Here is a 14,371-nt window from a genome sequence, read left to right as displayed (position 1 = left end):
TTGTCACCCTGAGTAAGACAGATATGCCCAGACGAAGGTCCCGTGCTCTCCATGGCACTGGAATCAAGCTATCCCGGCTGAAGAGGGGTGAAACCCCGTAACCGGTCCTAGGATGCTTGTTTCCAGTCCAGGGAGGACCTGGCTTGGCAGTTCGTGCTGGACTGTTCCCATGAGGCACAAGGTCAAGACTGATTTGCATATGGCTGGGTTCAAACTGGAATGGCATTGTGAGCAACAAAACGATGGATTTAGGCCCAGATTTCTGTACTGGGGTGAATGTATGACATTTTCCTGCTTTCTGTCCATCAACCGTTGTTCTTGCATTTGTCACCCTGAGTGGGACGGGTATGCCCAGACATGGGTCCTGTGCTCTCCATGCCACTGGAATCAAGCTATCCTGGCTGAAGAGGGTGTGAAACCCCGAAACCTGTCCTAGGATGCTTGTTTCCTGTCCAGAGAGGACCTGGCTTGGCAGTTCGGGCTGGACTGTTCCCATGAGGCACAGGGTCAAGACTGATTTGCATATGGCTGGGTTAAAACTGGAATGGCATGGAGAGCAAAGAAACTATGGATTTAGGCCCAGATCTCTGTACTGGGGTGATTGTATGACATTGTTCTGCACTCTGTCCATCAACTGTTGTTTTTGCATTTGTCTCCCTGAGTGGGAAGGCTATGCCCAGACGTGGGTCCCGTGCTCTCCATGCCACTGGAATCAAGCTATCCTGGCTGAAGAGGGGTGAAGCCCCGTAACCGTTCCTAGGATGCTTGTTTCCAGTCCAGGGAGGACCTGGCTTGGCAGTTCGTGCTGGACTCTTACCAGGAGGCACAAGGTCAAGACTGATTTGCATATAGCTGGGTTCAAACTGGAATGGCAAGGTGAGCAAAATAACGATGGATTTAGGCCCAGATTTCTGTACTGGGGTGAATGTATGACATTGTTCTGCATTCTGTCCATCAACTGTTGTTTTTGCATTTGTCACCCTGAGTGGGAAGGCTATGCCCAGACGTGGGTCCCGTGCTCTCCATGCCACTGGAATCAAGCTATCCTGGCTGAAGAGGGGTGAAGCCCCATAACCGTTCCTAGGATGCTTGTTTCCAGTCCAGGGAGGACCTGGCTTGGCAGTTCGTGCTGGACTGTTCCCAGGAGGCACAAGGTCAAGACTGATTTGCATATGGCTGGGTTCAAACTGGAATGGCAAGGTGAGCAAAATAACGATGGATTTAGGCCCAGATTTCTGTACTGGGGTAAATGTATGACATTGTTCTGCACTCTGTCCATCAACTGTTGTTTTTGCATTTGTCACCCTGAATGGGACGGGTATGCCCAGACGTGGGTCCCGTGCACTCCATGTCACTGGAATCAAGCTATCCTGGCTGAAGAGGGGTGAAACCCCGAGACCGGTCCTAGGATGCTTGTTTCCAGTCCAGGGAGGACCTGGCTTGGCAGTTCGGGCTGGACTGTTCCTATGAGGCACAGGGTCAAGACTGATTTGCAGATGGCTCGGTTCAAACTGGAATGGCATGGTGAGCAAAAAAACGATGGATTTAGGCCCAGATCTCGGTACTGGGGTGAATGTATGACATTTTTCTGCTTTCTGTCCATCAACCGTTGTTCTTGCATTTGTCAACCTGAGTGGGACGGGTATGCCCAGACATGGGTCCTGTGCTCTCCATGCCACTGGAATCAAGCTATCCTGGCTGAAGAGGGTGTGAAACCCCGAAACCTGTCCTAGGATGCTTGTTTCATGTCCAGAGAGGACCTGGCTTGGCAGTTCGGGCTGGACTGTTCCCATGAGGCACAGGGTCAAGACTCATTTGCATATGGCTAGGTTAAAACTGGAATGGCATGGAGAGCAAAGAAACTATGGATTTAGGCCCAGATCTCTGTACTGGGGTGATTGTATGACATTGTTCTGCATTCTGTCCATCAACTGTTGTTTTTGCATTTGTCACCCCGAGTGGGACGGGTATGCCCAGACGTGAGTCCCGTGCTCTCCATGCCGCTGGAATCAAGCTATCCTGGCTGAAGAGGGGTGAAACCCCGAAACCGGTCCTAGGATGCTTGTTTCCAGTCCAGGGAGGACCTGGCTTGGCAGTTCGGGCTGGACTATTCCCATGAGGCACAGGGTCAAGACTGATTTCCATATGGCTGGGTTCAAACTGGAATGGCATGGTGAGCAAAAAAAACGATGGATTTAGGCCCAGATCGCTGTACTGGGGTGAATGTATGACATTGTTCTGCATTCTGTCCACCAACTGTTGTTTTTGCATTTGTCACCCTGAGTGGGACGGGTATGCCCAGACGAAGGTCCCCTGCTCTCCATGGCACTGGAATCAAGATATCCTGGCTGAAGAGGGGTGAAACCCCGTAACCTGTCCTAGGATGCTTGTTTCCAGTCCAGGGAGCACCTGGCTTGGCAGTTCGGGCTGGACTGTTCCCATGAGTGACAGGTTCATGACTGATTTGTATATGGCTGGGTTCAAACTGGAATGGCATGGTGAGCAAAAAAAACGATGGATTTAGGCCCAGATGTCTGTACTGGGGTAAATGTATGACATTGTTCTGCATTCAGTCCAACAACTGTTGTTTTTGCAATTGTCACCCCGAGAGGGACGGGTAGGCCCAGACGTGGGTCCCGTGCTCTCCATGCCACTGGAATCAAGCTATCCTGGCTGAAGAGGGGTGAAACCCTGAAACCGGTCCTAGGATGCTTGTTTCCAGTCCAGGGAGGACCTGGCTTGGCAGTTCGGGCTGGACTATTCCCATGAGGCACAGGGTCAAGACTGATTTGCATATGGCTGGGTTCAAACTGGAATGGCATGGTGAGCAAAAAAACGATGGATTTAGGCCCAGATCTCTGTACTGGGGTGAATGTATGACATTGTTCTGCATTCTGTCCATCAACTGTTGTTTTTGCATTTGTCACCCTGAGTGGGACGGGTATGCCCAGACAAAGGTCCCGTGCTCTCCATGCCACTGGAATCAAGTTATCCTGGCTGAAGAGGGGTGAAACCCCGAAACCGGTCCTAGGATGCTTGTTTCCAGTCCAGGGAGGACCTGGCTTGGCAGTTCGGGCTGGACTATTCCCATGAGGCACAGGGTCAAGACTGATTTCCATATGGCTGGGTTCAAACTGGAATGGCATGGTGAGCAAAAAAACGATGGATTTAGACCCAGATCACTGTACTGGGGTGAATGTATGTCATTGTTCTGCATTCTGTCCTTCAACTGTTGTTTTTGCATTTGTCAACCTGAGTGGGAAGGCTATGCCCAGACGTGGGTCCCGTGCTCTCCATGCCACTGGAATCAAGCTGTCCTGGCTGAAGAGGGATGAAACCCCGTAACCATTCCTAGGATGCTTGTTTCCAGTCCAGGGAGGACCTGGCTTGGCAGTTCGTGCTGGACTGTTCCCATGAGGCACAAGGTCAAGACTGATTTGCATATGGCTGGGTTCAAACTGGAATGGCATTGTGGGCACCAAAACGATGGATTTAGGCCCAGATTTCTGTACTGGGGTGAATGTATGACATTGTTCTGCATTCTGTCCATCAACTGTTGTTTTTGCATTTGTCCCCCTGAATGGGACGGGTATGCCCAGACGTGGGTCCCGTGCACTCCATGTCACTGGAATCAAGCTATCCTGGCTGACGAGGGGTGAAACCCCGAGACCGGTCCTAGGATGCTTGTTTCCAGTCCAGGGAGGACCTGGCTTGGCAGTTCGGGCTGGACTGTTCCCATGAGGCACAGGGTCAAGACTGATTTGCAGATGGCTCGGTTCAAACTGGAATGGCATGGTGAGCAAACAAACGATGGATTTAGGCCCAGATCTCTGTACTGGGGTGAATGTATGACATTTTTCTGCTTTCTGTCCATCAACTGTTGTTTTTGCATTTGTCACCCCGAGAGGGACGGGTATGCCCAGACGTGGGTCCCGTGCTCTCCATGCCACTGGAATCAAGCTATCCTGGCTGAAGAGGGGTGAAACCCCGAAACCGGTCCTAGGATGCTTGTTTCCAGTCCAGGGAGGACCTGGCTTGGCAGTTCGGGCTGGACTATTCCCATGAGGTACAGGGTCAAGACTGATTTGCATATGGCTGGGTTCAAACTGGAATGGCATGGTGAGCAAAAAAACGATGGATTTAGGCCCAGATCTCTGTACTGGGGTGAATGTATGACATTGTTCTGCATTCTGTCCATCAACTGTTGTTTTTGCATTTGTCACCCTGAGTAAGACAGATATGCCCAGACGAAGGTCCCGTGCTCTCCATGGCACTGGAATCAAGCTATCCCGGCTGAAGAGGGGTGAAACCCCGTAACCGGTCCTAGGATGCTTGTTTCCAGTCCAGGGAGGACCTGGCTTGGCAGTTCGTGCTGGACTGTTCCCATGAGGCACAAGGTCAAGACTGATTTGCATATGGCTGGGTTCAAACTGGAATGGCATTGTGAGCAACAAAACGATGGATTTAGGCCCAGATTTCTGTACTGGGGTGAATGTATGACATTTTCCTGCTTTCTGTCCATCAACCGTTGTTCTTGCATTTGTCACCCTGAGTGGGACGGGTATGCCCAGACATGGGTCCTGTGCTCTCCATGCCACTGGAATCAAGCTATCCTGGCTGAAGAGGGTGTGAAACCCCGAAACCTGTCCTAGGATGCTTGTTTCCTGTCCAGAGAGGACCTGGCTTGGCAGTTCGGGCTGGACTGTTCCCATGAGGCACAGGGTCAAGACTGATTTGCATATGGCTGGGTTAAAACTGGAATGGCATGGAGAGCAAAGAAACTATGGATTTAGGCCCAGATCTCTGTACTGGGGTGATTGTATGACATTGTTCTGCACTCTGTCCATCAACTGTTGTTTTTGCATTTGTCTCCCTGAGTGGGAAGGCTATGCCCAGACGTGGGTCCCGTGCTCTCCATGCCACTGGAATCAAGCTATCCTGGCTGAAGAGGGGTGAAGCCCCGTAACCGTTCCTAGGATGCTTGTTTCCAGTCCAGGGAGGACCTGGCTTGGCAGTTCGTGCTGGACTCTTACCAGGAGGCACAAGGTCAAGACTGATTTGCATATAGCTGGGTTCAAACTGGAATGGCAAGGTGAGCAAAATAACGATGGATTTAGGCCCAGATTTCTGTACTGGGGTGAATGTATGACATTGTTCTGCATTCTGTCCATCAACTGTTGTTTTTGCATTTGTCACCCTGAGTGGGAAGGCTATGCCCAGACGTGGGTCCCGTGCTCTCCATGCCACTGGAATCAAGCTATCCTGGCTGAAGAGGGGTGAAGCCCCATAACCGTTCCTAGGATGCTTGTTTCCAGTCCAGGGAGGACCTGGCTTGGCAGTTCGTGCTGGACTGTTCCCAGGAGGCACAAGGTCAAGACTGATTTGCATATGGCTGGGTTCAAACTGGAATGGCAAGGTGAGCAAAATAACGATGGATTTAGGCCCAGATTTCTGTACTGGGGTAAATGTATGACATTGTTCTGCACTCTGTCCATCAACTGTTGTTTTTGCATTTGTCACCCTGAATGGGACGGGTATGCCCAGACGTGGGTCCCGTGCACTCCATGTCACTGGAATCAAGCTATCCTGGCTGAAGAGGGGTGAAACCCCGAGACCGGTCCTAGGATGCTTGTTTCCAGTCCAGGGAGGACCTGGCTTGGCAGTTCGGGCTGGACTGTTCCTATGAGGCACAGGGTCAAGACTGATTTGCAGATGGCTCGGTTCAAACTGGAATGGCATGGTGAGCAAAAAAACGATGGATTTAGGCCCAGATCTCGGTACTGGGGTGAATGTATGACATTTTTCTGCTTTCTGTCCATCAACCGTTGTTCTTGCATTTGTCAACCTGAGTGGGACGGGTATGCCCAGACATGGGTCCTGTGCTCTCCATGCCACTGGAATCAAGCTATCCTGGCTGAAGAGGGTGTGAAACCCCGAAACCTGTCCTAGGATGCTTGTTTCATGTCCAGAGAGGACCTGGCTTGGCAGTTCGGGCTGGACTGTTCCCATGAGGCACAGGGTCAAGACTCATTTGCATATGGCTAGGTTAAAACTGGAATGGCATGGAGAGCAAAGAAACTATGGATTTAGGCCCAGATCTCTGTACTGGGGTGATTGTATGACATTGTTCTGCATTCTGTCCATCAACTGTTGTTTTTGCATTTGTCACCCCGAGTGGGACGGGTATGCCCAGACGTGAGTCCCGTGCTCTCCATGCCGCTGGAATCAAGCTATCCTGGCTGAAGAGGGGTGAAACCCCGAAACCGGTCCTAGGATGCTTGTTTCCAGTCCAGGGAGGACCTGGCTTGGCAGTTCGGGCTGGACTATTCCCATGAGGCACAGGGTCAAGACTGATTTCCATATGGCTGGGTTCAAACTGGAATGGCATGGTGAGCAAAAAAAACGATGGATTTAGGCCCAGATCGCTGTACTGGGGTGAATGTATGACATTGTTCTGCATTCTGTCCACCAACTGTTGTTTTTGCATTTGTCACCCTGAGTGGGACGGGTATGCCCAGACGAAGGTCCCCTGCTCTCCATGGCACTGGAATCAAGATATCCTGGCTGAAGAGGGGTGAAACCCCGTAACCTGTCCTAGGATGCTTGTTTCCAGTCCAGGGAGCACCTGGCTTGGCAGTTCGGGCTGGACTGTTCCCATGAGTGACAGGTTCATGACTGATTTGTATATGGCTGGGTTCAAACTGGAATGGCATGGTGAGCAAAAAAAACGATGGATTTAGGCCCAGATGTCTGTACTGGGGTAAATGTATGACATTGTTCTGCATTCAGTCCAACAACTGTTGTTTTTGCAATTGTCACCCCGAGAGGGACGGGTAGGCCCAGACGTGGGTCCCGTGCTCTCCATGCCACTGGAATCAAGCTATCCTGGCTGAAGAGGGGTGAAACCCTGAAACCGGTCCTAGGATGCTTGTTTCCAGTCCAGGGAGGACCTGGCTTGGCAGTTCGGGCTGGACTATTCCCATGAGGCACAGGGTCAAGACTGATTTGCATATGGCTGGGTTCAAACTGGAATGGCATGGTGAGCAAAAAAACGATGGATTTAGGCCCAGATCTCTGTACTGGGGTGAATGTATGACATTGTTCTGCATTCTGTCCATCAACTGTTGTTTTTGCATTTGTCACCCTGAGTGGGACGGGTATGCCCAGACAAAGGTCCCGTGCTCTCCATGACACTGGAATCAAGCTATCCCGGCTGAAGAGGGGTGAAACCCCGTAACCGGTCCTAGGATGCTTGTTTCCAGTCCAGGGAGGACCTGGCTTGGCAGTTCGTGCTGGACTGTTCCCATGAGGCACAAGGTCAAGACTGATTTGCATATGGCTGGGTTCAAACTGGAATGGCATTGTGAGCAACAAAACGATGGATTTAGGCCCAGATTTCTGTACTGGAGTGAATGTATGACATTGTTCTGCATTCTGTCCATCAACTGTTGTTTTTGCATTTGTCACCCTGAATGGGACGGGTATGCCCAGACGTGGGTCCCGTGCACTCCATGTCACTGGAATCAAGCTATCCTGGCTGAAGAGGGGTGAAACCCCGAGACCGGTCCTAGGATGCTTGTTTCCAGTCCAGGGAGGACCTGGCTTGGCAGTTCGGGCTGGACTGTTCCCATGAGGCACAGGGTCAAGACTGATTTGCAGATGGCTCGGTTCAAACTGGAATGGCATGGTGAGCAAAAAAAGATGGATTTAGGCCCAGATCTCTGTACTGGAGTGAATGTATGACATTTTTCTGCTTTCTGTCCATCAACCGTTGTTCTTGCATTTGTCACCCTGAGTGGGACGGGTATGCCCAGACATGGGTCCTGTGCTCTCCATGCCACTGGAATCAAGCTATCCTGGCTGAAGAGGGTGTGAAACCCCGAAACCTGTCCTAGGATGCTTGTTTCATGTCCAGAGAGGACCTGGCTTGGCAGTTCGTGCTGGACTGTTCCCATGAGGCACAGGGTCAAGACTGATTTGCATATGGCTGGGTTAAAACTGGAATGGCATGGAGAGCAAAGAAAACGATGGATTTAGGCCCAGATTTCTGTACTGGGGTGATTGTATGACATTGTTCTGCATTCTGTCAATCAACTGTTGTTTTTGCATTTGTCACCCCGAGTGGGACGGGTATGCCCAGACGTGAGTCCCGTGCTCTCCATGCCACTGGAATCAAGCTATCCTGGCTGAAGAGGGGTGAAACCCCGAAACCGGTCCTAGGATGCTTGTTTTCAGTCCAGGGAGGACCTGGCTTGGCAGTTCGGGCTGGACTGTTCCCATGAGCCACAGGGTCAAGACTGATTTGCATATTGCTGGGTTCAAACTGGAATGGAATGGTGAGCAAAAAAAACGATGGATTTAGGCCCAGATCGCAGTACTGGGGTGAATGTATGACATTGTTCTGCATTCTGTCCACCAACTGTTGTTTTTGCATTTGTCACCCTGAGTGGGACGGGTATGTCCAGACGAAGGTCCCGTGCTCTCCATGGCACTGGAATCAAGCTATCCCGGCTGAAGAGGGGTGAAACCCCGTAACCGGTCCTAGGATGCTTGTTTCCAGTCCAGGGAGCACCTGGCTTGGCAGTTCGGGCTGGACTGTTCCCATGAGTGACAGGGTCAAGACTGATTTGCATATGGCTGGGTTCAAACGGGAATGGCATGGTGAGCAAAAAAACCTATGGATTTAGGCCCAGATCTCTGTACTGGGGTGAATGTATGACATTGTTCTGCATTCAGTCCATCACCTGTTGTTTTTGGATTTGTCACCCCGAGAGGGACGAGTATGCCCAGACGTGGGTCCCGTGCTCTCCATGCCACTGGAATCAAGCTATCCTGGCTGAAGAGGGGTGAAACCCCGAAACGGTCCTAGGATGCTTGTTTCCAGTCCAGGGAGGACCTGGCTTGGCAGTTCGGGCTGGACTATTCCCATGAGGCACAGGGTCAAGACTGATGTGCATATGGCTGGGTTCAAACTGGAATGGCATGGTGAGCAAAAAAACGATGGATTTAGGCCCAGATCTCTGTACTGGGGTGAATGTATGACATTGTTCTGCATTCTGTCCATCAACTGTTGTTTTTGCATTTGTCACCCTGAGTGGGACGGGTATGCCCAGACGAAGGTCCCGTGCTCTCCATGGCACTGGAATCAAGCTATCCCGGCTGAAGAGGGGTGAAACCCCGTAACCGGTCCTAGGATGCTTGTTTGCAGTCCAGGGAGGACCTGGCTTGGCAGTTCGTGCTGGACTGTTCCCATGAGGCACAAGGTCAAGACTGATTTGCATATGGCTGGGTTCAAACTGGAATGGCATTGTGAGCAACAAAACGATGGATTTAGGCCCAGATTTCTGTACTGTGGTGAATGTATGACATTGTTCTGCATTCTGTCCATCAACTGTTGTTTTTGCATTTGTCACCCTGAATGGGACGGGTATGCCCAGACGTGGGTCCCGTGCACTCCATGTCACTGGAATCAAGCTATCCTGGCTGAAGAGGGGGGAAACCCTGAGACCGGTCCTAGGATGCTTGTTTCCAGTCCACGGAGGACCTGGCTTGGCAGTTCAGGCTGGACTGTTCCCATGAGGCACAGGGTCAAGACTGATTTGCAGATGGCTCGGTTCAAACTGGAATGGCATGGTGAGCAAAAAAACGATGGATTTAGGTCCAGATCTCTGTACTGGGGTGATTGTATGACATTGTTCTGCATTCTGTCCATCAACTGTTGTTTTTGCATTTGTCACCCTGAATGGGACGGGTATGCCCAGACGTGGGTCCCGTGCACTCCATGCCACTGGAATCAAGCTATCCTGGCTGAAGAGGGGTGAAACCCCGAGACCGGTCCTAGGATGCTTGTTTCCAGTCCACGGAGGACCTGGCTTGGCAGTTCGGGCTGGACTGTTCCCATGAGGCACAGGGTCAAGACTGATTTGCAGATGGCTCGGTTCAAACTGGAATGGCATGGTGAGCAAAAAAACGATGGATTTAGGCCCAGATCTCTGTACTGGGGTGAATGTATGACATTTTCCTGCTTTCTGTCCATCAACCGTTGTTCTTGCATTTGTCACCCTGAGTGGGACGGGTATGCCCAGACATGGGTCCTGTGCTCTCCATGCCGCTGGAATCAAGCTATCCTGGCTGAAGAGGGTGTGAAACCCCGAAACCTGTCCTAGGATGCTTGTTTCCTATCCAGAGAGGACCTGGCTTGGCAGTTCGGGCTGGACTGTTCCCATGAGGCACAGGGTCAAGACTGATTTGTATATGGCTGGGTTAAAACTGGAATGGCATGGAGAGCAAAGAAACTATGGATTTAGGCCCAGATCTCTGTACTGGGGTGATTGTATGACATTGTTCTGCATTCTGTCCATCAACTGTTGTTTTTGCATTTGTCACCCTGAGTGGGAAGGCTATGCTCAGACGTGGGTCCCGTGCTCTCCATGCCACTGCAATCAAGCTATCCTGGCTGAAGAGGGGTGAAGCCCCGTAACCGTTCCTAGGATGCTTGTTTCCAGTCCAGGGAGGACCTGGCTTGGCAGTTCGTGCTGGACTGTTCCCAGGAGGCACAAGGTCAGGACTGATTTGCATATTGCTGGGTTCAAACTGGAATGAAATGGTGAGCAAAAAAAACGATGGATTTAGGCCCAGATCGCTGTACTGGGGTGAATGTATGACATTGTTCTGCATTCTGTCCACCAACTGTTGTTTTTGCATTTGTCATCCTGAGTGGGACGGGTATGCCCAGACGAAGGTCCCGTGCTCTCCATGGCACTGGAATCAAGCTATCCCGGCTGAAGAGGGGTGAACCCCGTAACCGGTCCTAGGATGCTTGTTTCCAGTCCAGGGAGCACCTGGCTTGGCAGTTCGGGCTGGACTGTTCCCATGAGTGACAGGGTCAAGACTGATTTGCATATGGCTGGGTTCAAACTGCAATGGCATGGTGAGCAAAAAAAAACGATGGATTTAGGCCCAGATCTCTGTACTGGGGTGAATGTATGACATTGTTCTGCATTCAGTCCATCAACTGTTGTTTTTGCATTTGTCACCCCGAGAGGGACGGGTATGCCCTGACGTGGGTCACGTGCTCTCCATGCCACTGGTATCAAGCTATCCTGGCTGAAGAGGGGTGAAACCCCGAAACCGGTCCTAGGATGCTTGTTTCCAGTCCAGGGAGGACCTGGCTTGGCAGTTCGGGCTGAACTATTCCCATGAGGCACAGGGTCAAGACTGATTTGCATATGGCTGGGTTCAAACTGGAATGGCATGGTGAGCAAAAAAACGATGGATTTAGGCCCAGATATCTGTACTGGGGTGAATGTATGACATTGTTCTGCATTCTGTCCATCAACTGTTGTTTTTGCATTTGTCACCCTGAGTGGGACGGGTATGCCCAGACGAAGGTCCCGTGCTCTCCATGGCACTGGAATCAAGCTATCCCGGCTGAAGAGGGGTGAAACCCCGTAACCGGTCGTAGGATGCTTGTTTCCAGTCCAGGGAGGACCTGGCTTGGCAGTTCGTGCTGGACTGTTCCCATGAGGCACAAGGTCAAGACTGATTTGCATATGGCTGGGTTCAAACTGGAATGGCATTGTGAGCAACAAAACGATGGATTTAGGCCCAGATTTCTGTACTGGGGTGAATGTATGACATTGTTCTGCATTCTGTCCATCAACTGTTGTTTTTGCATTTGTCACCCTGAATGGGACGGGTATGCCCAGACGTGGGTCCCGTGCACTCCATGCCACTGGAATCAAGCTATCCTGGCTGAAGAGGGGTGAAACCCCGAGACCGGTCCTAGGATGCTTGTTTCCAGTCCACGGAGGACCTGGCTTGGCAGTTCGGGCTGGACTGTTCCCATGAGGCACAGGGTCAAGACTGATTTGCAGATGGCTCGGTTCAAACTGGAATGGCATGGTGAGCAAAAAAACGATGGATTTAGGCCCAGATCTCTGTACTGGGGTGAATGTATGACATTTTCCTGCTTTCTGTCCATCAACCGTTCTTTTTGCATTTGTCACCCCGAGTGGGACGGGTATGCCCAGACGTGAGTCCCGTGCTCTCCATGCCACTGGAATCAAGTTATCCTGGCTGAAGAGGGGTGAAACCCCGAAACCGGTCCTAGGATGCTTGTTTCCAGTCCAGGGAGGACCTGGCTTGGCAGTTCGGGCTGGACTATTCCCATGAGGCACAGGGTCAAGACTGATTTCCATATGGCTGGGTTCAAACTGGAATGGCATGGTGAGCAAAAAAACGATGGATTTAGACCCAGATCACTGTACTGGGGTGAATGTATGTCATTGTTCTGCATTCTGTCCTTCAACTGTTGTTTTTGCATTTGTCAACCTGAGTGGGAAGGCTATGCCCAGACGTGGGTCCCGTGCTCTCCATGCCACTGGAATCAAGCTGTCCTGGCTGAAGAGGGATGAAACCCCGTAACCATTCCTAGGATGCTTGTTTCCAGTCCAGGGAGGACCTGGCTTGGCAGTTCGTGCTGGACTGTTCCCATGAGGCACAAGGTCAAGACTGATTTGCATATGGCTGGGTTCAAACTGGAATGGCATTGTGGGCACCAAAACGATGGATTTAGGCCCAGATTTCTGTACTGGGGTGAATGTATGACATTGTTCTGCATTCTGTCCATCAACTGTTGTTTTTGCATTTGTCCCCCTGAATGGGACGGGTATGCCCAGACGTGGGTCCCGTGCACTCCATGTCACTGGAATCAAGCTATCCTGGCTGACGAGGGGTGAAACCCCGAGACCGGTCCTAGGATGCTTGTTTCCAGTCCAGGGAGGACCTGGCTTGGCAGTTCGGGCTGGACTGTTCCCATGAGGCACAGGGTCAAGACTGATTTGCAGATGGCTCGGTTCAAACTGGAATGGCATGGTGAGCAAACAAACGATGGATTTAGGCCCAGATCTCTGTACTGGGGTGAATGTATGACATTTTTCTGCTTTCTGTCCATCAACTGTTGTTTTTGCATTTGTCACCCCGAGAGGGACGGGTATGCCCAGACGTGGGTCCCGTGCTCTCCATGCCACTGGAATCAAGCTATCCTGGCTGAAGAGGGGTGAAACCCCGAAACCGGTCCTAGGATGCTTGTTTCCAGTCCAGGGAGGACCTGGCTTGGCAGTTCGGGCTGGACTATTCCCATGAGGTACAGGGTCAAGACTGATTTGCATATGGCTGGGTTCAAACTGGAATGGCATGGTGAGCAAAAAAACGATGGATTTAGGCCCAGATCTCTGTACTGGGGTGAATGTATGACATTGTTCTGCATTCTGTCCATCAACTGTTGTTTTTGCATTTGTCACCCTGAGTAAGACAGATATGCCCAGACGAAGGTCCCGTGCTCTCCATGGCACTGGAATCAAGCTATCCCGGCTGAAGAGGGGTGAAACCCCGTAACCGGTCCTAGGATGCTTGTTTCCAGTCCAGGGAGGACCTGGCTTGGCAGTTCGTGCTGGACTGTTCCCATGAGGCACAAGGTCAAGACTGATTTGCATATGGCTGGGTTCAAACTGGAATGGCATTGTGAGCAACAAAACGATGGATTTAGGCCCAGATTTCTGTACTGGGGTGAATGTATGACATTTTCCTGCTTTCTGTCCATCAACCGTTGTTCTTGCATTTGTCACCCTGAGTGGGACGGGTATGCCCAGACATGGGTCCTGTGCTCTCCATGCCACTGGAATCAAGCTATCCTGGCTGAAGAGGGTGTGAAACCCCGAAACCTGTCCTAGGATGCTTGTTTCCTGTCCAGAGAGGACCTGGCTTGGCAGTTCGGGCTGGACTGTTCCCATGAGGCACAGGGTCAAGACTGATTTGCATATGGCTGGGTTAAAACTGGAATGGCATGGAGAGCAAAGAAACTATGGATTTAGGCCCAGATCTCTGTACTGGGGTGATTGTATGACATTGTTCTGCACTCTGTCCATCAACTGTTGTTTTTGCATTTGTCTCCCTGAGTGGGAAGGCTATGCCCAGACGTGGGTCCCGTGCTCTCCATGCCACTGGAATCAAGCTATCCTGGCTGAAGAGGGGTGAAGCCCCGTAACCGTTCCTAGGATGCTTGTTTCCAGTCCAGGGAGGACCTGGCTTGGCAGTTCGTGCTGGACTCTTACCAGGAGGCACAAGGTCAAGACTGATTTGCATATAGCTGGGTTCAAACTGGAATGGCAAGGTGAGCAAAATAACGATGGATTTAGGCCCAGATTTCTGTACTGGGGTGAATGTATGACATTGTTCTGCATTCTGTCCATCAACTGTTGTTTTTGCATTTGTCACCCTGAGTGGGAAGGCTATGCCCAGACGTGGGTCCCGTGCTCTCCATGCCACTGGAATCAAGCTATCCTGGCTGAAGAGGGGTGAAGCCCCATAA

The sequence above is a fragment of the Triturus cristatus genome, chromosome 7, assembly GCF_964204655.1.
Source record: "Triturus cristatus chromosome 7, aTriCri1.1, whole genome shotgun sequence".
NCBI lineage: Eukaryota > Metazoa > Chordata > Amphibia > Caudata > Salamandridae > Triturus > Triturus cristatus.
This window is presented reverse-complemented; position numbering follows the sequence as displayed.